This window comes from Chelon labrosus (assembly GCF_963514085.1).
Source record: "Chelon labrosus genome assembly, chromosome: 9".
Taxonomy (NCBI): domain Eukaryota; kingdom Metazoa; phylum Chordata; class Actinopteri; order Mugiliformes; family Mugilidae; genus Chelon; species Chelon labrosus.
In genome coordinates this window covers 26305124-26331349 of record NC_140359.1, presented here as the reverse complement: position 1 = coordinate 26331349, position 26226 = coordinate 26305124, and positions in this window count along the sequence as shown.

The following is a 26226-nucleotide window of genomic DNA, read 5'->3' as shown; positions in this document are numbered from 1 at the left end:
AGAAATCAAGGGAATTTATAAACTAAAGATGATTCTCGGCAAAAAGAAAAAAGTCTTGCACTTGAAGAAAATTGCATAAAACTTGAAGAAAGGACGGGGTGAGTGGTGTTCCTGCAGACACCGAGGTAAAGGTCAAGCTGTTAATCTGAAGTAAGAAGTCGTGCTACACGCAACTCTCCATGGCCAGAAGCTTGTGCATGAATACAGACGAAGCGCGAGTGTTCGTACGCCTTCTGTATAGAAAACCTCCACCACAGCCTTGGTTGTAGCATTCACACTTGAATTAAAGCATGCTGACATAAGTCTCTGCTGAAGACTGCCAACCGAGCCAGAGGGGCTGAAAGAAAGGTTAGACTTTCTGCTAAATGCAGTGTAGATGGAAGAAGAGAGAGTAGAAGATACTCGGCTGTGACCTCTTTCTGACTGACAGGTTTTGCCTTAAACGAAACGAGAATGTTTTCTTGCTGGTGAGGGAAACCTGAACGAGAAGTGAGTCTGTCTTTTTTTTTTTTTTTTTGCTTCCTTACGGGAATTTATTCATTTTGTAAAAGCTGCACTCACAAACACACACGGCATGTTTCAGATACGCGTTTTAACGCTCGCAGAAGACCTGGAGTCTGGATAAATCACAGCAGCGCGACAAACGTAAAGGGAATTATAAGTGTGTCTGTTAATGTGTAATGAGTGTGTTTCCAAAGTGGAAACCTAAGGTGGTCTCTGTGGAGCCGGCAAACAATCAAAGGAAACTGCCTCGCGCATTAATACCAGACTGTCTGCAGACAACAAAATCACAGAGGCACACTGTTTTTTTATTTATTTATTTTTTTCAGACAAGTGGAGCAAATGTGATAAAGCATGCAAAACACTGGTTTGATATATAAATCTAAAGGGAAACGAGAGAAAGGAATGAATTCAGCGTTCTGGTGCCAAAAGCTCAGCCGCACCAGAGGGAGGGTTTGAAAACACATCGACAGTTCACTAAATTATTAAGAACACCATTTGCTTTCTGCTCATTCTACATTGAACCATTCAGTGTTTTGTTTTTTTTCCCATCTTCTTCATCTTCAGTAACCGCTTGTCCTGTGAAGGGGGGGTTGGTTTCACCTGGACAGGTCTCCAGTCTATCCCAGGGCTAACACAGAGAGACAGACATTCTTGGTCATAATAATTTCTTTAAAAAATGGAATAGGAATAGGGAATAGCTGATTTTTCTTTCTTCTTATTATTGGAGAATAAACCCTCCTGGGGTCAGATGAGATAACTGATACTAATCTAACTTGTCATTTAAAGCTGGAGCCTGCAGGTGTTTAGCTTTGTCTAGTTTAAACCGAACTGTCAGGCGACCACAATCCAGAAAGTCACGAGAAGTCGTCTAAACACAAACACCCAAAAATAACGCTTTAGCTTTTCAAACTTTTTTTTTTTTTTTTTTTTAATTGAATGGAATGGGATTTAAATTGTTAGGGACTTTTTGCCTAAAGGTCTGTGATAGATAGAGCAAGTGAGAGAGAGTGGCATGTTTTCATCTAGCTCTCTGCCACAAAGTGACTATGCATAGTTGCCCAAAGGTTGACCTTTTTATTTTAGGAGCAGCGTCTAAAACACTTTGCTACATAGCCTCAACCTCTGCACTTAGTTTCCACCCGCTTCTTGCAGTGACTGCTTCCTGCACGAGTGTCGAATGTTGGAAATGCATAAACCGTGAGGCGTGCAATCCTGAAAAAATTAATGTTATTAAAAGTCGACACAAAATTTGTTTTATTTGATAAGAGACACTGAATTTCCCTCGGGATAAATAAAGTATCTATCTATTAGCATCAGTAAAATGACAGTGTAATATCAGCCATTAGCAACATTCAGTTAATCTGCTCCCACTACTTGACTGCTTGTTGTGATTGTTGCTTGTTGTGATCATTTCTGCCCGATATCTTACATGTTGGGATAATTCATCTCGGTCAGAACAAGCTCTCTCCTCCATTTTCTCGGCTCACTGGACGACGAGTCCTGCCCACAGAACTGGTTGCCTTAAAAAGAGCGACGGGGTTGACACCAGTGCCTTTGTAGAAAGCTCAGATTTTTATGAGGAAGCGCTTGTGCACTCTCTCCACATGGGGAACGATTAAAAAACAAATGCTGGTAAATTCACAAATAAGAGCTAAATGAAATCTAACACACACACAGGTGCAAAGAAGAGGTGCAGAGTAGGGTTAGGGTTGCAGAGGTGCATGGCGAAAAGTGTTAATCCTTTCTGGGGCGAGGAACCATATTAGGTAACTTCCGGACACATTTTTAATTGTGTCCCTGTGCCTCTCAGTGAGGTTTAGAGGCATGTGGTTTCCATCCAGCCAATCAGAGAAGATCAAGGCAACGTTCTCAGGTCAAATGTGGTCTGCACCCCTGCATGAGCATAACTGATTTATTAGGTACCATGAAGAAGAAGAGGCCTAATGTTGTCTAATGTTGACAAATGCCTGAATCAGCACTTATGTTCTAATGGACTAAATACATGTTTACATTTGTTTACCACTTAAGGACAAGGAACCATATATGGTAACTGCATTGGTCTTAATTTTCTACCTGGAAATGAAAAATTTTGAATTACCTTAACCAGCTACACCTGAGAAGATGTGAATAAAAAGCCTTGTTGAAGCGGCCTCGGACGACCACAGCTGCAGAGACACACCATGTCTCGTCTGTCGCCTTTTTGTTTTTCTTAATGAAATTAAACCTTATTTTTTGTTACTCTCCAGGTCGCAGCAATAGGTCTTCAAACATTTGGGAAGCAGGTGACCGGAAGTCGGCCATTAACTCTGAGAGTCTGAGAAAATTAGGTTTTATTTTTAAAAAGCGAATATGGTTGATAAAACCCACAGCAGTTTTCCATTTATGCACCAAACCCCACCAACATCAACCCCTTTCCTACTTTCTGTTGAGTTGCACAGGGACACAACTGTGTTGGCATCGCCGTTGTGAACATGTTTGCACATAAGGACAAATCACAGCCTCGTAGACGCACCGGCATGGCTGAGATTCTCGTCATTACCGCAGGAAACCAAGAAGCTCCATTTTCGCTTCATTTTCATCTGCAGCCTGGGCTTTTACTCGAGCAAATGTAAAATCAGCGCCTCCCCCTCGGATCGAAATCGCAGAGACTGTGGAGACTCATTCTCGCTCTCCTCACATTTCTATTGCCTCTTATTAACTGGCTCATTTTCTCCCCGAACAAACAGGTGAAGCATCGATGCGGCTCGGTGGAAATAACAGAATTCCCAAAGAAAACAGGAGCACTTCTGTGCTGCTTGAATGAATGAATGCAAGATGGAGTCTGCTTGGATCTCACATTATTGTCACAGAACGGAATAGTAGGAGCGATACGTTTAGCAAAGCCCGACTTTCAAGTTGTTTCATCAAGTCACCAGTCTCAAAGCATCCTTTCAGACAAAAAGGCAGACTGGAACAATGCTCTCAGCATGCTCGATAATGTTTCACTTCTCTTGCCTTGTGAGGCTTTCACTCGGCTGGTTGAATAAACATTAGAAAATGACAGACAGTCGATCTTTTAGAGGGGAAAAAAATGTCTGCTCTGTATTTTTCTTGTCATGTTATTCTGGGCACAAAAAAAAAAGCTGCTGGAAATAATGACTGCAAGTTTGAAAAGTTGATAATGGCCATTTGAAAGGATGTCAAACCATTCTAAGGGGCTCTGAAGTGCATGCAGGTTTGATGAAATGCCACACGTGCAGCAGTAATAACTAATAGTGAAAAAGGGAGGCGTCTCGTACGGTCCATTTGTCAGAAGCAATCGACATGAACAAACGTGCTTTTGTTTGGTTTCCATTATATTGTCAATTAGACCAGTATACATCTTTACAGATTATAGATTATATTATAGATTGGCTACTCTTGCCTCAGTGCTAATTCTCATCAAACTGGAAATTTTTATTTTTTATTATGTCTGTGAAGGTTCTCGGTCATCCAGGTCATGGTTTATTCAAGAAATGTTAAAGAAAGGCAACTGGACTAGTTGAGCTTCTTGAGACTGGAGCCTCTGGCTGATAATGGGTCGTTGGCGTATCATTTATTAAGGAAGAAGGACAGGGACAAACAGTCCACCCGTCAACAACCAATAGCCTTTAATGGACACTAGACTGCCAGTTTCTTATAAAGATGGACGGTGGAACTGCTCCACAAAAGCGAAGCCAAAACAAGTAGAGCTCCCCCTGGTGGCTGGCTGCAGTATAGGTCATAAGCTCCACCTTCTTCATGTTAGTGGGCAGGACTTGGACCAAACTAAAACACTAAAATACATAAGTTTCGTCTTAGTTAGTTATTTGACGCTATTAAAAAAAGGATGTGACATAATGCCAACCACCAGTTGCCATACCATCCAACATAGTGTATAATCCAACATTTCCTAGAAAATGGTGGAGGTAGAACAGAGCGCAGTATGAATAAAACAAAAACGCAAGTGACTCTGGAGGCAATATCGCGGCCCAATATACAGTGCAGACTCTGTTTCCAAACTCGCAAGATGGCACCGCCCGTATCCCCGCGCAGTTTGGAAGTGGTGACATATTTATATACAGTCTATGGGCTATGTCTACAGATGTTCCTATTTAAACCTCAACCTCCCACCAGTCCATTCAAACTGAAGAAGCTACTCAGATGAAATGTCTTCTCAAAAAACGAAGACTCTTTTTTTACAAAACAAAGAGTCTGTTTCAGTCCATTGACAGGAGTTGTTTTTCCTCAAAGACAATTTCATGTTCAGCATTTTGTTGAATTCATGTCCACAGTCATATCTCTGTGGGTTATTTGTTGACCATTTGTTATTTTTCTCAGAGCATCTGTACTTCCAGTGCAAAAAAATAGTTGCCTCGAGCAGACACCTTGACTGTGCACCTAGAAAACAATATACTGTTCAAGTATGTGTTTCTAAAAATGTTTAAAAATCCCCAGAAAAAGTTTCCTCTGAAATCACAAGGAACTCAGGCAAAAAGAAAAGTCAATGCAGTTATGTCTTCTTCTTGTCCGATCCAAAAATCAATTGTAGAGCAGAAAAGAAAAGTGCACCGTGTGCCAGATAGTTTTGTTTGTCTGGGTAATTGAGATGGAAACTAAAAATCAATGCTCTTCCTTTCATTTATTGGGGAAGGTTCATACAAATTTAATTCAAGTGTGTGGGCAAAGATTTGTCTGTCCCTTTGGTGTGGACTACAGTATCTGCTGGTGCAAGTACGCGGAGAAGGCTACAGAGAAACACTGCATATTTTTCTAAACCTACACTATCTACACTATCCCAATAACTAACAACATGCGGTAGAGTACTATTAAACGCTACTGATGGTGCTGAGGTGCTGCCTGTTTTTATACAGGCTATACATATCTGCAGCTCACAGTACGTAGCATAGATTTCATTACTTTCTACTGACATTTTATTGGTGACATCATCAGAGACTAGTCAGTGTCGACTTGACTTTTGTCACATAACAGTTGACTTTAAAAAATCTGAAGTTGTGCAACCCCTAATAGCTCATTTAGGGTAATGCGGGACATAAAACTATGTACATAGCCTACGCCGGGGCGGGACATTTATACTTGTGCGCTCGTCAGTCTGGCTCACTCTGTAAAAACACCACCCAAACACTAGTTGGCAAGTTAACCTTTCCTCGATGCGTTCCATCTTTATTGATCCAAAACAATCAATTTGAAAATTGCGGAGATGGAGAAGCAGACGGAAATACTAAAGCGGAAACACGCTACTACCAAGCGGACCAATCACAGCTCTTGCAGTCTGCGTCGCTGTGGTGCGTAGTTACATTTCTGGGGAGGTGCACGTCAGGCTACAGCGCTAGGCTCTGTGCAGGGTGTCAAATAGATGCAAAAGCCTAAACTCCCTATAATACTCAAACCCGTTGATGATCTGGACTCATGATCAGATCGCCCAAGATGCATGTTGCCAGATGTGAACAGGAGCTGATTTAAGGCTTTCCATCTTACCTTTGAGCGTGAACATTCAGCTGCAAGCTATGTGCCTGTAATCAGACAACTTGGTACGAACTATCTTGTTTCAACTTTTATTAAAGAAATTCAGTTTGACTTTCAGACCTGCAACCAAAGACGGGAACTTGCAAAACCGTAGGTGGAGAGTTGAGTTGAAATCTGTCGACTGGGAAGATCACAGCATATGAGTCACGTAATATTCAAACGGCACCTAACCATTCATCTTCCGCGCCGTGTATGAAAGCATTTGTTATGTTTCTCTTCATTTATTCTGGGGTTTTTCTTTTGTGCTTTGTCATCTGTCTGTAAACATTCATCAAAACGCCGCTCCATCAAGCAAGCAGAAAAACACTGCAAAGGATCAATACGAGAAGAAGAAGAAGAAGGAGGAGAAGAAGAAATGCTCCTCTAAATCTTTTTTTGTTGTTGTTGTTTGTGGGCGCTAAGCGATGGTTTCACATCCACTAAACATCATCTCCGTGTTCATTGTGAATCGCCGCATCGCTCACTTTGATTTACAATTTCAGATTCAGTGTTTTGCACACTGCGACGTTTCCCCCCGCGTCTGGATTGTCTGATTTCCAGAACAAGAGGAGATAATCCCATCACTTAATCAGAAGTACTAAACACTCCTACCACGCTCACTTATTCGTTCCGTTCGGCAGCGGAAAAGGTTCCTGTGCCAAAGCAGGTTTTACACATCGGTGTCTTAACATTTTCTTGGCAGATTATAAAGAGCTTATGAAAGGCACCCTGTAGAGGCTTCAACACTAAATCAGGACTAAGAACACACATCAGCAGAGAACACAGTAACCTAATCAAGTGTAAATATGTCAAAGCAAAGCACATTTGCCTCTTAGAACAGTTGCCAAACGCAAGAGGGAACCGTCCTCTGACAGTGCACGTCCTCCGAACGCTGTGAGGCTGTCGGGCTTTGAGGGCGCAAACCGGATAAATCCCATCTCTCTGTAGTTGCTGTCGCTGCGGGCCGGCGGAGAGGTTTTCTCGGGGGCGGGGAGTAGCGTTCGGGGCTCGGCCACGGTGCGCTGCGGGGGTGCCGGTTGAGTCACGGCTCCTCGGAAGAGGTGATAGAGACGGAGAACAGCTTTCTTGATGTCAGCCGCAATACTCCGGCGGGCATGTAGGGCCTAATCGAGTGTGGCACTTCCCAAAGCACCAAAAAAAAAAGGAACAGGAACAAACCAGCTCGTCTTTTCATCATTATCACATTTCGCCACTTCTCGTGCACCAGCAGCTTCATTGGACGCGCTTCCTTTTTGTTTCATTTCAAAGCGATCTTTTGATATATTCTTTTCCAAAAGGTAGAAAAACAAACTTTGTGACCTGAAGACAATACCTTTGCTGAGCAAGAAGAACCCTTCCAATGTGATTTACAGCCTGTGGGCATAACCTTCTGCCCTACTGAGTATGAGAGTGAAAACCTAACCAAGCATGAAGAGGCTGTCTTGTCCACTCACATTGTGACACATTGCTGATTCATAGACAGCCCTGTTTCTTTTTTTTTTTATTATACATTTCTTTTTATCTTCAGGTTTGAATGCTTGACACGCCAACAGACATTGAAAAGATTTTTTTTCTACCATTTCACGACTGCAAGGAGGAGAAGGAGCAGAGATAAAACGCAGCGTGAAAGTAGATTGTTTTTTTAAGGTGCTGGTCAGGTCCATTTCTTCAACTCAGAGTGATCCAAAGGCCGACTTTCTGTTTCATGCTTTGGTCTTTTCATCCATTTCAGAAGAAAACACATTTATACAGAGAGAAAAAGCAAATTGGATTCTCGAGGAAGTAAAGTCGAGGCTCCGCGTCTGTCTGTTTCTGATAGCGACGCGAGGAACTTTGAAATGTACAAGCGGCGGTAAACAGCTCCCCGAAAGAGCAGCTTATTCTGAGTCCAACGCATTCGACAACTTCAGTAGAAAATACGTGGATTACGTTTGACTGCTCAGACACGCTGTTGATGTCGGTCGATCCTACGCCTACTGCTACCGTTCAGGCTGAAATGTGAAGGCTTGCCGTGAAATCTTGTGCACAAGTTCTCATCTCCCGTCAAGATGCAACAGCTGTATCCTGGAGTCCAATCATCGGATCGAACGTTGTCATGCTTGGTGCTAATTATTAAATGTTGGGGAGGAGGTCAAGACTCCAGCAGCAACTTTATTAGAGCGACTTCATTTGGGTCATCAAGAAACACACTTAAATAATGTATGAAGAAGAAAACAAAATGGGTAATTTTAATTACAATTTTAACATTGACCATCTTGTGACAATGCCGGAGGTAAAAGGTACATTTACTCAAGCAAAAAGTACTAATCTTCCAAAACATTATGATGAGGATCTCACGATGCTTGCAGGCCTGTATGGTGTAAAAAGGTCAGTGAAATAGTCTGGGGCACAGCCATGAAGAGCTTTAAAAGTAATCCATAAGACCTTAAAATCGATTCCAAAACATATTGGGAGCCAGTGGAGATCTGCTAGAGTGATGGGATTCCTTTTCCTGGTTCTGGTTAAAAGCCTGGCCGCTGAGTTTTGGACTGTCCAGAATCGTGAGATTGCTTTAGTGCTCACACAGGTAAAAAGGCTGTTGCGGTAATCCAGACGTGATGAAATAAAAGCATGTAAAATGGTCTCTGTGTCTTTAGAAGATAAAATGGGCCAGATCCTGGAAATGTTCCTCAGATGGTAAAAACAAGTTTGAACTGTCTTGGTGATATGGGACTCAAAACGTAGCTCACAGACACAGAGGTTATTCACAGCGTAGTAAACTCAGGGAATTCCACATCTGATGAGTTAAAAGGCAGGTAGATCTGGGTATCGCCAGCATAAAAGTAGAAGGAGACACCATGCCTGCGAATGATGTCTCCCAAAGGAAGCATGTACAAAGAGAATAAAACTGGCCCTAAAACGGATCCCTGAGGAACACCATGTTTCATATTACATGAAACCTTCTGTCTAATAAATATGAGGAGAACCAGTCAAGGGGTGTCCCTGATATCCCTGTCAGCTGCCATTAAAAGGTCATTTGCAACTGTCCGTGCTATGGAGCTTCCTATAGAGGCCCCTCCCTTCAACCCACAGGACCCAAAGGCCCCTCACGAACAACATTTAAACAGTTAATTATGAATTTCTGATCAGAAAAGTTTCAGTCGAGCTGAAGAAATATTGTCGTGCGTAAACGTAGCTACTGTGAGTCTGTTGGCATTTTGGCTCAAGTGTAAATCAAGTGCAGCCTCTCGGAGCTGCTAGAATTTCTAGAGGCTATTAGTCTTTCAAGTCACTCAATCTTGACAGTTCATTTATGTGATTAATCGACCGTGTGTTTTTCCGAAGTCAAAACATTCAGAGGATTTTTTTGAATTTTCCAGTCAAAGGATAAGAGCTCAGATGTCAGAGGTCAGGACAACGGATCAAACTGACTGCTTGGCTTCCAAACGAAGTGAATAACTGTCACGACAGCCTGATTATAAAAGTCTTTACAAACCGTCTTCAAAATAAATAAATAAAAAGGTGGAGAAAGAGAGATTAATATCAGACTTTTTAAATTCTGCAATGTTACCACTTCAGAAGCACGACCCGACTTTTATTGACATGCGAGAAAGTGGATCCAGATGAAGAGCCGTGTCAGTAATCTGCTCTAAATGTTTTTCTTAATCCTCTCCAGGCTTGAAGTAGCGGCTATAAAAGACTCATTCATTGGATGGTTGACTTTAATGTGTTTTAGCTTTAATAAGAGAAAGAGAGAGAAGTTTAGCGCAAGTTGGATTTTCTAAATTGGGATTCCCACGGTGGTTCTAAATCCCTTCTCCAGCAGCTACACTTCTTTGTCAGCAACCACAGAAGATCACTGATTTACTGTTGTTTTGACAAATTTTTATGCTGAAATGTAGATCTGAGTGATGCAAATGCTTTTAAGTGGCACTGTATACATCAAGCCGGTGTGTTTTAATTTAAATCATCAGTGTCTAAGTTAAGTGTTTTCATCTTTTGCTGGAAGGAGGTTATCTGATCAGTTTTTCCATCTTTCTACAGGCTTTGGGTAGCTTCTCCTCATGTGAATCAAGGCTGTAAGAGCTGAGGGTGTCCTAATGACTTGGTTAAAAAACCCAATCAGTGCCGAAAATTACTTTTTTGTTCCACGTCCCTTCTCCTGTGAGAACTCTGGGTCTAATCGGGTTCTCTTTCGACTGCATCTTTGAGCCGTAATTAAATAGTCTTACTTCAAAAGATGACCCATAAGCCTTTTTTTCCCCCTCTGCCGTCAATCATGCGGTGCGTGTTTCCCCGAGGGATTTACAGTAGAATGGGATGGATTTCAGAAAGATGAGGCCTCTTTAGGTTCAATCGTTTATCAAGTTTTGATCTTCAGCAGGTAATTTTCCTCTCTTGGAAAGTGGGAATAATTGAGGGGACACTTCTCTGTTAAAAGGAGCCGGTGGAGACGGTGAACGTGGACATGAATATGAAGAGGGAAATATCCAAATCAAACACTCTTCTTCAGAGGAACGTGTTGATTTCGTAAACTGTAAAAGGGACTTTAACAGAGTTTTTAACAGTGATTTTAATTTCTATAAATCTTCAAATGACCCAAAACCTCATTAAACTAAAAGATAAGACTTTAGATTTTAATATCAAAACATTACATATACATCGATCAGCCACAACATTATGACCATTGGCAGGAGAAGTAAATAACATTGACCATCTTGTGACAATTCAATGTTCTTCTGGGAAACTTTTGGACCTGGCATTCATTGGTGTGGATGTTACTTAGACATGTAGCACCCACCTAGACCAGACCAGGCACCCACACCCCATAGCAATGACACTCCTTGATGGCAGCATCCATCCCCAGCAGGATGCAGCCACAAAAACGCTTTAGGAACAACTCAAAAAAAACATGAAGAACAGCACAAGGTGTTGACCTGGCCTCCAAATTCACTAGATCCCAAACTGATCAAGTATCTGTGGGATGATCAACGGAGGCCCCTCCCCTCAAAGGCCCCCTCACCAACAACATTCTGTTGCCAGACACTACAGGACACCCTCAGAAGGCCCACGTCCATTCCCTGATGAGTCACCACAAGGGCGACCTGCACAATATTCGGAAGGTGGTCATAATGTTATGCCTGGTTGGTGTACATATACCAGTCCAAAGTAGCTCCACCTCCAGCAGCTACAACAGTAACACAACATTTATCTTTAATGGGGTATTTTCAAGTCCTGAAAACTTCTTCCACCACTAAACACTTCAACTATCATGTGCAAGTATTTATTTATTTTCCTCAATTCCCCAGAACTTTAATGATGTTGTAGATCCAACATCCACATTTTGCTCAAAGTCAAGCACAAGCATCCCCATGTGTTTTGCATGCGAACGCTTAAAGCTCTCCTAGTCTATTGAACATAGAAACCAGAAAATTCTGCAGCATATGAAACAATTTATGGTTGTTAGCTTTTTACCTGACTGGTTAATTCTAGTCTGAATGATGCAGTTTGTCAGCAAAGTTTGAGCGTAACCAGAGGAGACACTGTACTGACATAACTTATAAATGATCATTATTTAAGACCATTCTGTGCAATCTAAACGGTAAAGCTGCCCTCATACTAGCAAATTAGCTAATTAGTGAACCTGGTGAACCTAGAAACATGTGAACAGAATTATTTCCACAGCTGCTTGCCCTGTCAGTTATTTATTGTACATATCGTCGACCTCTGGAGCTTAAACTCCCCTCAGAGAAAATGATGCCGCCTGTAAACCCTGACCAGTCAGACAAATGTGTGAGCGACACACCATCTCCGACGTATTATTCCGGCAGCCAGAATGAAATGTTTGGTTCAGGCATCAATCTTTCTTTTTCCCTAATGCAGAAATAGAGGTCGTGGCTTCTGACGTAATATGCAGCCTGTCTGCGTTTCCAAGATGGAAGTCTAGCCCGATTTCAAGGTAGACTGCCCGGCTAAATTTAGGAGCCGTAATTCATTCATCACCCAGTTAGCGAATGCACCAGAGATTCCCATTCTTCTTCCTAGGTGTTAAATCTGTCCTTCAGGGGTTCTGCCTGTGACTTTGAAACAGTCTGCTGCACAAGGTTTCCTCAACAAATCTACCTGCCACCATATATGCCTGTATTTTCCTCCACACTCCACACAGTCGTCACTGTTGATCTGTTGAGAATCTTACAATGGGCAGCAGCACCAGTCAACGCCTGTTAATTTTCTTCTGTTCTCAGTGAAGTTGTTTTTCTCCTTCCTTTAGTTTGAAGATTTCTCAGTAGTTTCTGCAGTGTGCATTGAGATGCCAATTTGTAAGGACCAAAAACAGGATTCAGGTTCAATGCTGAGTATTGATCTGAGATGGGCCCGGGATAGTGAGCTCATTGCTGTTATAAATCAACAATAGGACTGAGAAAAACATTGACCTTTCACTCAGTAAAGGCCCTTCGTGTAGGAAACATGGCCGTGAACTGCATTAAAGTACTAATAATAAAAAAACATTCATCATCTGTGAAATAAACATCAGATAGCGGTGAGGAATGTTTGGCTGTCAGGGTGAGGGGTGAATACGATAGTCTGGGGGTCACGAGGCGGACGGAGACCATCAGTACAAGTCGGCTATATGTCATAAATTCTATTTCTCCATCGGATGATTTGCCCATTCATCAAGGCTTAGATGGGAGGGGAGGCCTCGGACAACGAAGAAACATTGCTCGGGTTTGCTTGGAGAATATTCACTGCAAAAGATTAAAAAACAAGAAAAAAGTATTAAAATGAGGGATATGTTACTTGAAATAACAAAATTATCTGAAAAAAGAACAAGAAAATTAATCTTGTCAAGATTTCTTAAAACAAACACATATATCCAACCTCAAAGAACCCACCGATAGTATTTTTAGACTAAAACCAAGCAGATTTGTATTAATACAAGGGAGATATTTAAGAATGTCCTTATTAAGTAGTAGAGGAAAGGTCCAACAGATAAGGCACCAAGTCTACAGTCTCCTTTGTTGTGACTAGCTGACTTCTCCCTAGCAAGGCTGTCTCTCTCTAACCATCTCTAGGTCAGGACCACCTACTGTAGAAAAGTGAATGTAACCTCACTACTGGCAGTCGATTCTGTTTGCTGTAGTGCATATGTCGACTCCTCGCTGCAAGTAAAACTTTAAAACGAGACTCCAGTGACTCTGTCATTATTGATAAAAGAATTTCTGTAACAACTTGGTCCTTCGAGACAGATCCCAACAGCCTTTCCTCCGTCCAGGTTTTGGGGACAGAAACCGTGCACAGGGGAGTCTGGGACTCTTACAGAAAGACTGAATTGTTCTGTAAAAAGGACGGTAGTGAACACTCACTCGACTCTTGGGTAGGTTCATTTAAGTGAAATACTGATTACCGATAATGATTATTATCTTATAATGTAGGGAAATGTGCTTAAATTCAGCATATGCTAGCACCAAATCATTTGTCTAAATGCAAATGAAAGATTTAAGGACACAAACCTTTGACCCTTCTGTCCCATCTCTATTTACACCAAACAGGAACTTACAGAGAAAAGCAAAATTAAAACTTTGTAATCCTCTGGTATGAAATAATAATTAAATTAATAGTACTCCAAAATAAAATAAACAAAATATGCCAAATATTTGAGACTTAAAGTTAAATTCAAATAATCACTGTAAATTAAATGTATTTTTTTTCACAATTATAATAGTATAAAAGTGAACTGAATTATTTCAAGTATAAAACCCATGTCTTATGTTCAGTCAAAAAAATAAAATAATGAGTTTCGCAGACAAAAAGAAAAAAAAAAATCATATTTCATCTTTCAGTTTTACCTTTTAGCAAACTGAGTCATCAGTGCAGAAAAACAGTCAGGGCTCTTCTCAACGTTTTAGACATTGGATGATGAAGTTAATGCTCCGCTCACCCACATGTCCAATTAAATGTGATTCTATGAATTGCTAAGCTCAGTGAAAGCACTCTTTAGTTCAGTAGCGTGACATTTGGTCTGAACAGTTTAACCCGTTAATTCTTTTTCTTTTTTCTTTTGCTCCTGAATGTGCGGAGTTTGCATACTGCACAGTTTCATTGTCAAGGCCGACTTCCAATGGCAAGCACTTCACAGATGACAATGAAAAGAGGAAAAGCTTTCAAGTATACGGTCGCACAGTTTAATTGGTGCCGAGCGAACAAAAGGCTGCAGCCATGAAAACAGCGCGGTGATGTGGGTGACTAGCAGTCTGCTGGGGAGCTGAATGTGTCATTTATTCTCAAAGCAAGAAATCTTGTCTGAACTGAATAGATTAAATAAATGGAAATAAATACTGTTAATTGTTCCCTAGCTAGTTTGTGGTGCTACAGGCTGTGGCTAAGAGTGTATTTAATTAATTAGAGTGCTTAAGTGTATATATATTATATTTCAAAATACATTTAATTTAGTACTTCTATTTAATGCAACTATATGTATCTTGTCACAAATATTTTTCATGGAAAGACACATTTAATTAAATGGTACATATGGTTTATACGTGTATATATTAGATTGTAGGAATAAGACCAATATGTAGACAGAAGTGGACCAAGCTTTATAAATAAGAAAATACTCTCATATCTACAGGTGGATAGGGCAAACCATCTGAACTAAGTCTCCGTTTAGCTTCTTTCACCGGCTGTTAGCGGTAAAGGAGAAAGATTTATCAACAATATTTCCTAGATGTTTGTATTGGGATAAAAACGCAATCTGAGATCTCTCTAATTTAGTGATAGATTCAAGGTGATAGATGAGACGAGTTAGGCTTTGTCAGAATTCAAAACAAGCTTTAAAATCATGCCGAGTACATTGGATAGTATGGAGGGATAAAGTATTTTCTGCATAAAAGAGGAAATCTGCACTGATTTATGCATAAAATGAATAAGAGTGGCACCAGTACTGATCCCTGGGGAACTCCTTAGGATTCACTAAGGAAAGAAGCGATTCTTTCTCCTTGCATGCTCTGAGCTCTGTCTGACCGGTGAACAGGCAGTTGATTCCGATGCAGATACTTTAAGTCTTTGCTTCAAAATTGTTTTTTTTTCCCTTTAAAACTAGACCAAGAGTTTTGCCAAAGGGCGACTCCCCCTGTAAACCTCTCACATGATTTGGCTTAATAACTGCCTGAATATTTTCCCTTTCCTGTTGCATTAATCATGTTGCAACCCTCAGCTTTATCCTGTGACTCTATCCTGTTATCATATTATGTGCTACGGTAGGACCATAATGCAGGACACAAAGGGTGGCGGGAACTTCGACGATAATTTACAAAACGTAGAACAGAAACCACAGATAAAACAAAAAAAACAGTGAAATTCAATAAAAGGAGAAAGCCAAAAACAACAGGAAACCAGGAAAGAACACAAGGAAATAAAAAGATAGCTCAACAGACGACTTGACAAAGGGAAAGGCAGGACTTTATATACACACACACACAGGCTGAATGGTTGACGAGGCACAGGTGAATCTAATGAGGGCGGAGCACACTGGGAGAAACCAATCAGACAATCAAAGGGGGGAAGACACTGGAAGTCTGCAAATTTCCCCATTGAGGGATAAATTAAAGGATTATCTTATTTAAAACGGGGGGGGGGGCAGAAAGGAAGAGTTTATAAAATAAAATATGATCCCTACATTTGGGACCACTGGTCTTGTGTATAAAGTTATTAAAATGAGTAGATACAATAATAGAAGGCTGCTCAGGTACACTCTTGAATTTATGACCTTTACTTGTAATTGTTGTCACAGTGTTGTATTGGCGCATACATTTTTCCCCCCACTATATCTGACAGATTATGTCAGATAGAGCCACTGTAACACTGTTCTCAGACGATACAAACCTTCATACTGGAGATTAGATCTGAATTTTTTTAGGTTTTCCAGAGATACATTTGCTAAACTGCTCAGTTCATTCAAGCCAAACCAGTCACGGCACATGTGGCCCATGCTTGGCCAAAATGGATTCTTTATGGATCAGTCCTCAGTCTAAGCTTTCAGCTTAAAGGGGAATTACCATTTTTTACAACCTGGACCTTATTTCTGGCATAAAATACGATCGTTTACTCACCCATATAACGGAGTCGTTCGGAAGATATTTAGATCCTTGTAAATCCATATAGTGGGAGTGACTGGGGCACCGAAATACAGCCTCTAAATAACACATCACCTGCCGTGAAACTTATTAATTTCACCAATATTTTGTTATGATATGCTAGTGCTATTCCCCGTTGAGTCCAAATGACACCAAAGTTATATGGGTGAGTAAACGATCGTATTTTATGCCAGAAATAAGGTCCAGGTTGTAAAAAGCGATAATTCCCCTTTAAATATCATGAAGTTCCAGTTTGTCCAGTCCGGAGTACAGTTCCAGTTTTCTCTCTCAGTCCATCTGTGTTGTCATTGTCCATTTTCCAAGAAGCACCATCATGGGGAAATATAAATACATCGAGGCGTTCATTTTCCACTTACAAATGCAAGCATTCCTGATTAAGATTTATGAAGAAATCCACAATCGCAAACCCCCTAATTGCACCGAAAATGAAAGCGGTACGGTCGGGGCTGTGTTAGTGCAGCAGCAATCAATTATTGGGTTCTCCCTGAATAGCATTAATTGATGTGAAATTAGCAAACACGCCTTCAGCTCTGAGCCCATTATCCGGCGATTACGTTGCAGAAATAAAAAAAAATAAAAAAACGAGAGTCAATTCATTTGAGCGATTTCACACTCCAAAAAACACACTCGCAGATTCGGAGGGGGGAAAAAAAAATGATTAAGTGTGCTGCTGAGTAATGATACAATTCTCACGCATCCTGTTAATGAGACAGCTTGAAACTTAGTCTGTGATGGGAGCCTGTGAGAATATTTTGTGTTAAAAGTCAAAAAAAAAACTCTATTTAGACAATTAAACAATTGCAATCACATCTGAGGCCAAACTGGAACATAAACTGAAGCTGACAACGATGAAACAGGTTCCTCCAGGCTTGTTAATGCACTCGACGTCGCGTGGGAGTGAACCACCTCTTGGCAAGGAGAGCGCTGGCGGCACTTCCTCTTTCCTCCGTCCACTGGGCAGGACTGGGCTAACAAGAGGATCAGCGGCTGTGGGTGGTGGCCCCCAGGGGGGATGCATTACTCAGGAGCTTTAATCGTTGCAGTGATAATCATCAGCGGCGGGAACTGCAGGGGAGGCACTTAGGGCCGATTTGCAGCTCAGTCAAAAGAGAGTAATGATCGTCCGCACATCTGAAGGAGGAGGAGCAGGTGAAGGGGTGGCAAGGTCACAGCTTGACCCCGTTGTTACCGCGTTGACGAGTTGGACGGCTTGCATGGTCTCATTACTCTTCAGGGGTTAAGGTTAAAGGACATCAGCTGTTCACAAGACAGTTATAATTAATATATCGTGCATGTAATGTGTTTTACAGCAAGGCAAATCCCAAATTAAAATAAAAGAAAATCCATATGAGCTCATAATCCATCAGCAGGAATTTATTTATGTCCGTGTCTTCTGGGAAATTACTTCCTTGTTCTTTCCAAGCAATTACTCTAATAGAGCCATCCAGACAATTTACTACTTTTTGCTAATCACTACCACGCCGCTCACTGAAGCTGCTCTTATAGCAACTTTGCAGGACGGGATCTAAGTGTAAGCGTCAGCAGCGCCAGAGGTAAGAGGTACGTTTACTCAAGCAAAAGAGAAAATGCTAATATGTCACATCAGCGCTTCCACATTGAGAGAAGAGATACAGGGATCAGCCACAACATTATGACCACTGACAGGAGAAGTAAATAGCATCTCGTGACAATTCAATGTTCTGCTGGGAAACACAACATTTCTGTCGCCATTCAACAATATGGAATTCAATCTTTGTACAAAAACTAGACAGGATAACCTTCAGAAAGAAAGAGAAAAAAAACATGATTTAGTTGCAACACATGGATAAACCCTCATAGAATAGTGGCTCGTTGGTCTAGGGGTATGATTCTCGCTTTGGGTGCGAGAGGTCCCGGGTTCAAATCCCGGACGAGCCCTTCCTTGAGCAATCCTGTGGGTCAGTGCTCAGAGATAAACCTTTGGGAACATGGGGTCATTGATTTGGGTCCCCTCGAATATTACTGGCTGAGGTGGCTGCTCCCTGGGTTTCACTTGGATAGGTTAAATACAAAGAACAATTTCCTTGTAAGTGTGTACATGCACCGATCAGCCACAACATTAAAACCACTGACAGGAGAAGTAAATAACATTGACCATCTTGTGACAGTTCAATGTTTTGTTGGGAAACTTCTGGACCTGGCATTCATTGGTGTGGATGTTACTTAGACATGTAGCACCCACCTAGACCAGACCAGGCACCCCCACCCCATAGCAATGACACTCCTTGATGGCAGCAGCCATCCCCAGCAGGATGCAGCCTGACACAGACACACACACAAAAACACTTTAGGAACAACTAAAAAAAAAACATGAAGAACATCACAAGGTGTTGACCTGGCCTCCAAATTCACTAGATCCCAAACTGATCAAGTATCTGTGGGATGATCCACAGAGGCCCCTCCCCTCAAATGCCCCCCACTAGCAGCATTCTGTTGCCAGACACCACAGGACACCCTCAGAAGGCCCAATATGAGTGCATATTGAATATGTTCTTTTGCAGGGTAAATGCTCTACTTTGACATCATCCAATTTTCTGTCTTTATCATGTAAGTTTGTAAAAATCTGGAAAATTATAATCCATTTTAATTTGCAACACACTCTTCAGGGAAGCAGCTATTTAGATTTGGATGTATATGGCTGCAAGAAGAAAAAAACAACTAAATATGTGAGTAAATTGGTAAAAGTGGTAGCATCTAAATCAAAGGCAGTAGTCGTATTAACTTAGACTTAGATAAACTTTACTGATCCACAAGGGAAATTGCTTGGTCACAGTAGCTCAGTTGCACATAAAAAATCACTCTTACGAACCACAAGTAAAAGAAAGATTAAATAAAGTAAAATATAAGTAAAATCTAGTAAAATAAAATAAAAATAGTATAAGCCTGGTCATCGCTCATCAACTTAAAAAAATAGCTGCACCTATTCCAGCACATGGAGGGGATGGTATGATGAGAAAATTTGCTCCGCTCTCGCACCCAGCCATTAAATCCCACTCTCTCCAAACATTTGTTTCCATTACATTGTCACACTGTCAAACGCTAAAAGCTTCTTTGAGTCTTTGACTCTGAAACATTTTAATGCAAGTCAAACAGCGACCTAAACGAGCTCTTACCATGATAATATGTTTGAAAGCCGCTGAAGCCGTTCACTGAGCGTTCACCTGATGGTTTTCTAAATTAAAGTATAGTAGCCGTCAGCCGCTCTTTACTGCTGCCTGAGACGAAACACTCAGCTTTAGCTTCTGTCCAGGCTCTTAATGCTGAAAAGATTTATTATGTAAGGATTATATGAGCTTTATTACAGGATTTTTTAATTTTTTTTTGCAGACCCTCAGCGGTGCAGCCTATAACTATGGTTCTAGCTGTGTAATCCTGCACATTGGATTTGAAATGAAACAATAACTAAAGTGCTGACTCTCAACTCTGCAGTAAGTGCGCTTCAGGGTGATCACATCTACGCCGGGGGCCAGAGAAGCCACTTTTAAATACATAAACGTCCCGGCTTTAGCACGACCCAGCAGCACAATGATGATAATAAATACAAACAAGCAGCTTTGAATGCCAAATAGAGTTAATCAAATGTTACTGGCTGCCACGCCTGGCCACGGTTTGAATCCCGCTCGCCAGTGACAGAAAACGAGGCTCATTTTACAACGACTGAGGTCCAGCTGCGCAGGGAGCAGAGGCCAGAAGTGAAGGCGGTGTCGGATGCAGGGCCACGAACTAACAAATCAGTTTCGTTTCGTCAATTAGCCCGAGTCACTTGCTCTAAAAAACTACAGAACTCCACTACACGTAAACACAAGGAAACAGCATTTAATATCTTTTTATTCACAAATATTGAACATTTTCTAATTTAAAGAATAACAGCAATTCCCTTCATTTGAGAAGGTTGGCATAATTAAATTGCTTCAGCCCTAATCTAATCCTAATTAGTTGTTTCGTTATTGTTGATTGTGCAGCATCTGTCAGTTCTTGCTTGCTTGTTTCTTTTTTTGTCAGTCAGAAATTGATAATTTGGACTTATATTGGATCCATTATGAATTTACTGATGTTAGTGTGTTTAGTGATGTGTCTGGTGGTTCACTCAGATCGGTGCAAAAGGACGGCATGCCTTTCTCCCAGTATCAATTTGAACATCCTCAAATGATCCACAGTTACTCTTCCTTTATTTGCATTGTTATAACAAAGACAGTTACTGAAAAAAATACATGATCATGATAAAAAACACAAGTAATAGTCGTTATTTTAAATCCCCTGTTCTCGACTACAGAGCTAAGTATTAATATTTCTGTAGCGTGGGATATAAATCCAACGTATCATTGAATGAAACAGGTGGAATCTAAAATTTTTCTTTGTTTTCTTCAGTGCAAACATTAAAATTTAACTCAAGCGTACCAAGTTCTTTCTGGAATTCAGGAAATATCGACTGTTGTGCAGGGAACGGATTGGACGCGATGACAAATACGGCGTGTCAAAAGGCTCAGGGAGCAGCTACATTGTGCCTCGCCCCGGCTCAATCTTGTAATATTAAATCTGTCAAGCTTAATTGGTTTCCTACCAGATTAAAACATAAAACTGCAGGGAAGACACTGTTCCCAGATCACCACCATCTGTGCTCTGCGACGCGTCACTGCAGCAAAAAACTTATTGAATTATTAGGTCGTTAAACTGAATCTCATTCTGCCACCTTTAACTTTTGGTGTCTTCCCTCGTTTCGCCTCCTATTCTGCGCCCTAACTCACCTGTGACACCAGCTGGCGCCTCGCCTGCACCTGCTCCAACAGATTACTGACACAAACGGTCATCCAGTAACTGCACAGTGTTCCTCTGGAGCTATCAGCCACAGGACAGCTGTGTCTCCCTGCTACAGCCAAAGCCTGGCAGAAGCCCTAAAGCGCAGTTCAAACACTGTTTTGTTGCAGAGACACAGCTCTCCCCTGAACCCGACATATGAGCTGATGATCTGAGCTAGAAGCCACGTTTCACCTCTGCCAGTGAACTTGGATGGAGGTGTTGTTTTCGTTCATATTTGTTTGTGTGCTGCAGCACATTTCAAATACGTATACACAGATTTTGTTGAACTGCAAACTCAAACCCTGAGGACTGGTGGTGATCTGACTGGGGGAGTGTCTTGACGTGTGTTTTTTTATTATTATTATTAGCTCTATTCCTTATGTTATGTCATAATCAAGTCATTTTTTTTTGGGCATAACATTATGACCGCCTTCCTAATATTGTGTAGGTCTCCCTTTTGGTGACTCATCAGAGAATGGACATGGGCCTTCTGAGGGTGTCCTGTGGTGTCTGGCAACAGGATGTTGTTAGTGGGGGGGCCTTTGAGGGGAGGGACCTCTGTGGATCATCCCACAGATACTTGATCAGTTTGGGATCTAGTGAATTTGGAGGCCAGGTCAACACCTTGTGCTGTTCTTCATGTTTTTATTTAGTTGTTCCTAAAGTGTTTTTGTGTGTGTGCCTGTGTCAGGCTGCATCCTGCTGGGGATGGCTGCTGCCACCAAGGAGTGTCATTGCTATGGTCAATGACCACATATTCCCAAAATTACATCACTGAGCACTGACCCAAAAAACTGCTTAATGAAGGGCTCGTCCGGGATTTGAACCCGGGACCTCTCGCACCCAAAGCGAGAATCATACCCCTAGACCAACGAGCCACAATATTTTGGTGATTAAGCAATCTGTTGCAACTAAATTCATAGATAACTAGTTTTTGTGTTCACATCACGTCCATGACTTGCATTCAGACCACGTAAATACAAAGATTGAATGCATCTGAAAAGGCTAACGCTAACACTAGCAAGGAAACGGTCCAAATCCTCTGGACAGCAGTCAGTTAAAAACTTCACCAAACGTCCTGTGGTAACAGAGAGAAGGAGGCTGCACATCAACTATTTGATAAAGTTATTAGACCTTTAGCTGCAGGACACGAAGTGTGGAGTACTATTAAAGGGGAACTCCGGCGCAAAATGAACCTGGGGTTAATAACACATGTGGACCGAGTTCGACCGTTCTCTGGTATTTGTTTTCATGCATTTGTTTTGTTAGTCAAATGTGACCAGTTTTCTTGCAAACCGCTATTTAGCGTATAACGCTAGCCTTTGGGGCACACCGACACATAAAAAGAAATAGCTATTTCTATACCACTAACAAGGCTCACAATATCACCACACTTACACGGTAGCATAACTAGGGTCTCTACATGTAAACCGAAGCATTGAGAACTTTGCAAGTATACAGGCAGTTTATTAAAAAAGGAATACAGTACCGTTCGCGTCTGGCTCGCATATCCAGGCGGGCGCCATCTTGGGAAAACTGAACTCTCTTTGTTCAGTGCTTCTCTATGCTCTCAGTGCTTTCTTCCGGCAACAGACAGTTCAGTTTCCCCAAGATGGCGCCCGCCTGGATATGCGAGCCAGACGCGAACGGTACTGTGTTCCTTTTTTAATTCATTTAATTCATTTTGCGCCGGAGTTCCCCTTTAAATGCTATTGATGGTGCTGAGGTGCTGCCTGTTTTTATACAGGCTATACATATCTGCAGCTCACAGTATGTAGCACATGAGCTGTCTGTTCTCAGCATATGTATTCAGGTCAAGAAGGTCAAAAATATAGATTTCATTACTTCCTACTGTGTTTTTATCAGTGACGTCGTCAGAGACTAGTCTGTGTCGACTTGACTTTCATCACACAACAGTTGACTTTAAAAAATGCTTATCTCACCTTTGTTCGTCTGACTCAAGGAGGAAAGCAAAATGCTTGTTTTCCAAGTGCCCTTTTCCTTCATCCTACATTTCCACTCCTCAACCTTGATCACATACATGTTTTTCTTCGGCGGCAGAGGACTGAGTGGGAGGATAGTACTTTTCACAAAGGATGGCTAAGTCACCACGGTGACAAGTGCATTCACAAAACATAAGTTGTCAGCTGCTGGACATGTGTTTTCAGTGTCGCAGAGAGAGAGAGAGAGAGAGAAAACACATTCTGCCCGAGGCTTTTGTTTTGTTTTAAGATTTGATGGCTGTCAGGGGAGATACAAGCCCTACTTGATAAAAAAATAGACAGAAAATACAGAAATGGAAAAGCCAAAACGACCATGTGCTGCTTCCATTTTCTGGAGGTGGAAAAATAAAGCTATTTTTTCACTCTTCTACCAGTTTGGCTTGTGTTGTGTCGAGATGATGCTGGCACCCCAAAGGAGCAGATGCGTCTGATTAGCTGCCATTACTCCTCTGTGGCGTCGCGCAAACATATCCCTGCTTCCTGCTTCCATAAGGGATCGCAGGTCCGGTGTTCTTTTCCACCAGCGACGCGCATGAGAGCGTGTGATAAACAAGGAGATTGAAGACAAAATAGGACAATGAGACTGAGGGTGCATGACGGAGAAATAAAGACGTCCGTGTGAGGAGAGAGTGCACACTGTGTCACACTTCCACTAGGTCCACAGGGACACAAATACAGGTCTGGCCGGTCAGGCACACTGGATCCTTGAGTCGCTCCAGAAGATTAAAGCGAGACAGGCTTTGATGCCGGCTCTGCCCAGTGGTGAGTGGAGCAGGATGGAGAGCTGGATTGTTGTTTTTGTCCTGTCCTCAAGCGTCCTCCTTTCCCTGAATGCACAAACAGCAGCTCTTACATGGTTTAAATGCAGAACCAGTTGTAATCTTACAGTCCTGTATGTTCCTCATAAGAACCAGAATAAACAAAAGTCTGTCAGGTTGAGTTATAAATAAATAGCAAAGCAGTAGCGTAACATTTTAATGAACAGGAAGGCCCACATTTATGTAAAGCACTTTTTAAGAGCGGAGGCAAATACTGATGGCAATTAAATACACAAATACACATTATCTGTATGTTTGGTTATAATGTTACAGCATACACCGATCAGCCACAACATTATGACCACCGACAGTAAGTAAACGACATTTAAACCATCTTGTGACAATTCAGTATTCTGCTGGGAAACTTCTGGACCTGGCATTCATTGGTGTGGATGTTACTTAGACATGTAGCACCCACCTAGACCTGACCAGACACCCCCACCCCCACCCCATAGCAATGACACTCCTTGATGGCAGCAGCCATCCCCAGCAGGAAAAAAACATGTGGAACAGCACAAGGTGTTGACCTGGCCTTCAAATTCACTAGATCCCAAACTGAGGGATGCACTGGAACAAGCCTGATCCACAGAGGACCATTTTTGGCCGCAATAGGAGGGCCTACACAATATTAGGCAGGTGGTCATAATCTTATGCATGATTGATGTACATCAGCATTATATTAAATACCTAAAATGACAGAAACCATCCTAAAAATATATATATTTGATGTAACTGGTGTTTTAGTTTGGCCCAAGTCCCATCCACTAACATGGAGGGGGTGGAGCTTATGACCCATACTGCAGCCAGCCACCAGGGGGAGCTCTACTTGAAGCTGTCATGACGTCCATTTTTCATACAGTCTATGGTGTAGACGTTTAAGTTGGAATACGGTAAAGTGAATTACTTTGAGAGATAAAAGCAACAAAAGAACATTATAACCGTGCCTGCATGTTCTTTTCCTTTGTTGTATTATTAAAATAATTCAGTGAAAGAATTGAATGCAGTCATGCACATGCTGCACCAAAAGAAAAAAAAAAGAAACTCTTTAAGGACACCGATATCTATCTTCTAATTCTTTGTCTAAGGCAAACATGAGAAAACACGACACATCTATACCGCCCGAGGCAATTTCAAAAAGCATGCCATCTTATTTGTATATGATTGCACTCGTGTAATGGTGACGGATTCCTGAGGCGTCTTTCATTACTGACCCACGGGGAAAATGTTCCGTATCATATCAGAGCATGACACTCGGAGGATTGTTTTTTCAAAGCTGATGAAAGAGGGAAATTGATCAAAATCAAATGGATGAGTGGAACAGCTGAGGGACACGGCTTCACGAGTGGCTGCTTCATTAGTTTGTTTACTCTCTTATTTATTAAGCAGAAAATAAGCTTCCACGCAGGCGCCAAAGATGAATACTACTTCTAAAATACCAGCGCTTGATAAATTCATCCTCTGTCCCTGCAGGACTGCATGAGTCATCACAAGTTGTCTGCACCAGACACTTGAATTCTTAATGCTTTGGGGAGAAAAATAAATTAATAAATAAATAAGAATCTTGCTGAAATGTGTCTTGATCCAGTCACGTCTTAGTGACAGAATCAACTTGTTTTTATTGCTGCCTGCGTCTCAGTGAAATCAGCAGACAAATCAAGACCGGAAGGTCATAATTTGGATTACACGGCGTACTATATGCCATGGCTGACTGAATCACCGGGACATCGGCGTAGAACAGTGGCAGAATTAATCACTCGTCCTCCGTTAGAGCTGTGTTTATTTGTGTGCTCTGTCTTCTCGCTGCTGATGATGATCTTGAGGGGCGTTCAAGTCTGAGAAAATTAAGGCCATCAACGCGTGTGTCACGCAGAGTGGCTGATTGCAGAATTCCCACATCAGGGAGCAAAGTCCATTATCATTAGTTATCCGCAGATATGTGTCGCTGAGAGTCAGGGATGATAGAACGAGGGGGAAGAAAAGGGAAGGGGGGAGGTGGCGGCGAGGTAAGATGTAACAGGAGGGGAAGGCTCAATACAGAAGGAGAGACTGACAAGTAAAAGCACAGGCAAACACAGGGAGGCAGGAGAGACGGGGGTGAAAGGATAGCGAGAGGAGAAAGCGAGAACAAGAAAGAGCTATCGATTGTCGCCTCTGCACCTGCCATACTGAGAGAAAAAGCGCCAGACAAAACGAAATGTCATCATTCGGGGAGAGACTGGCGGCTTCCCTGACTCATCTCGCGCGAGGGCCACTCCGGCTGTCACCCGCCATTCCCTCAGACATTCATCAACATTCATCACCGCGTGCCCAGAGAGAGAGAGAGATTCATCTGAGGCGAACACATGCAAAAGGAATAATAGTGTGGCTGGCATCAATCGCCAGATACGCAGCGAAGAAGCCTTTGTGCTG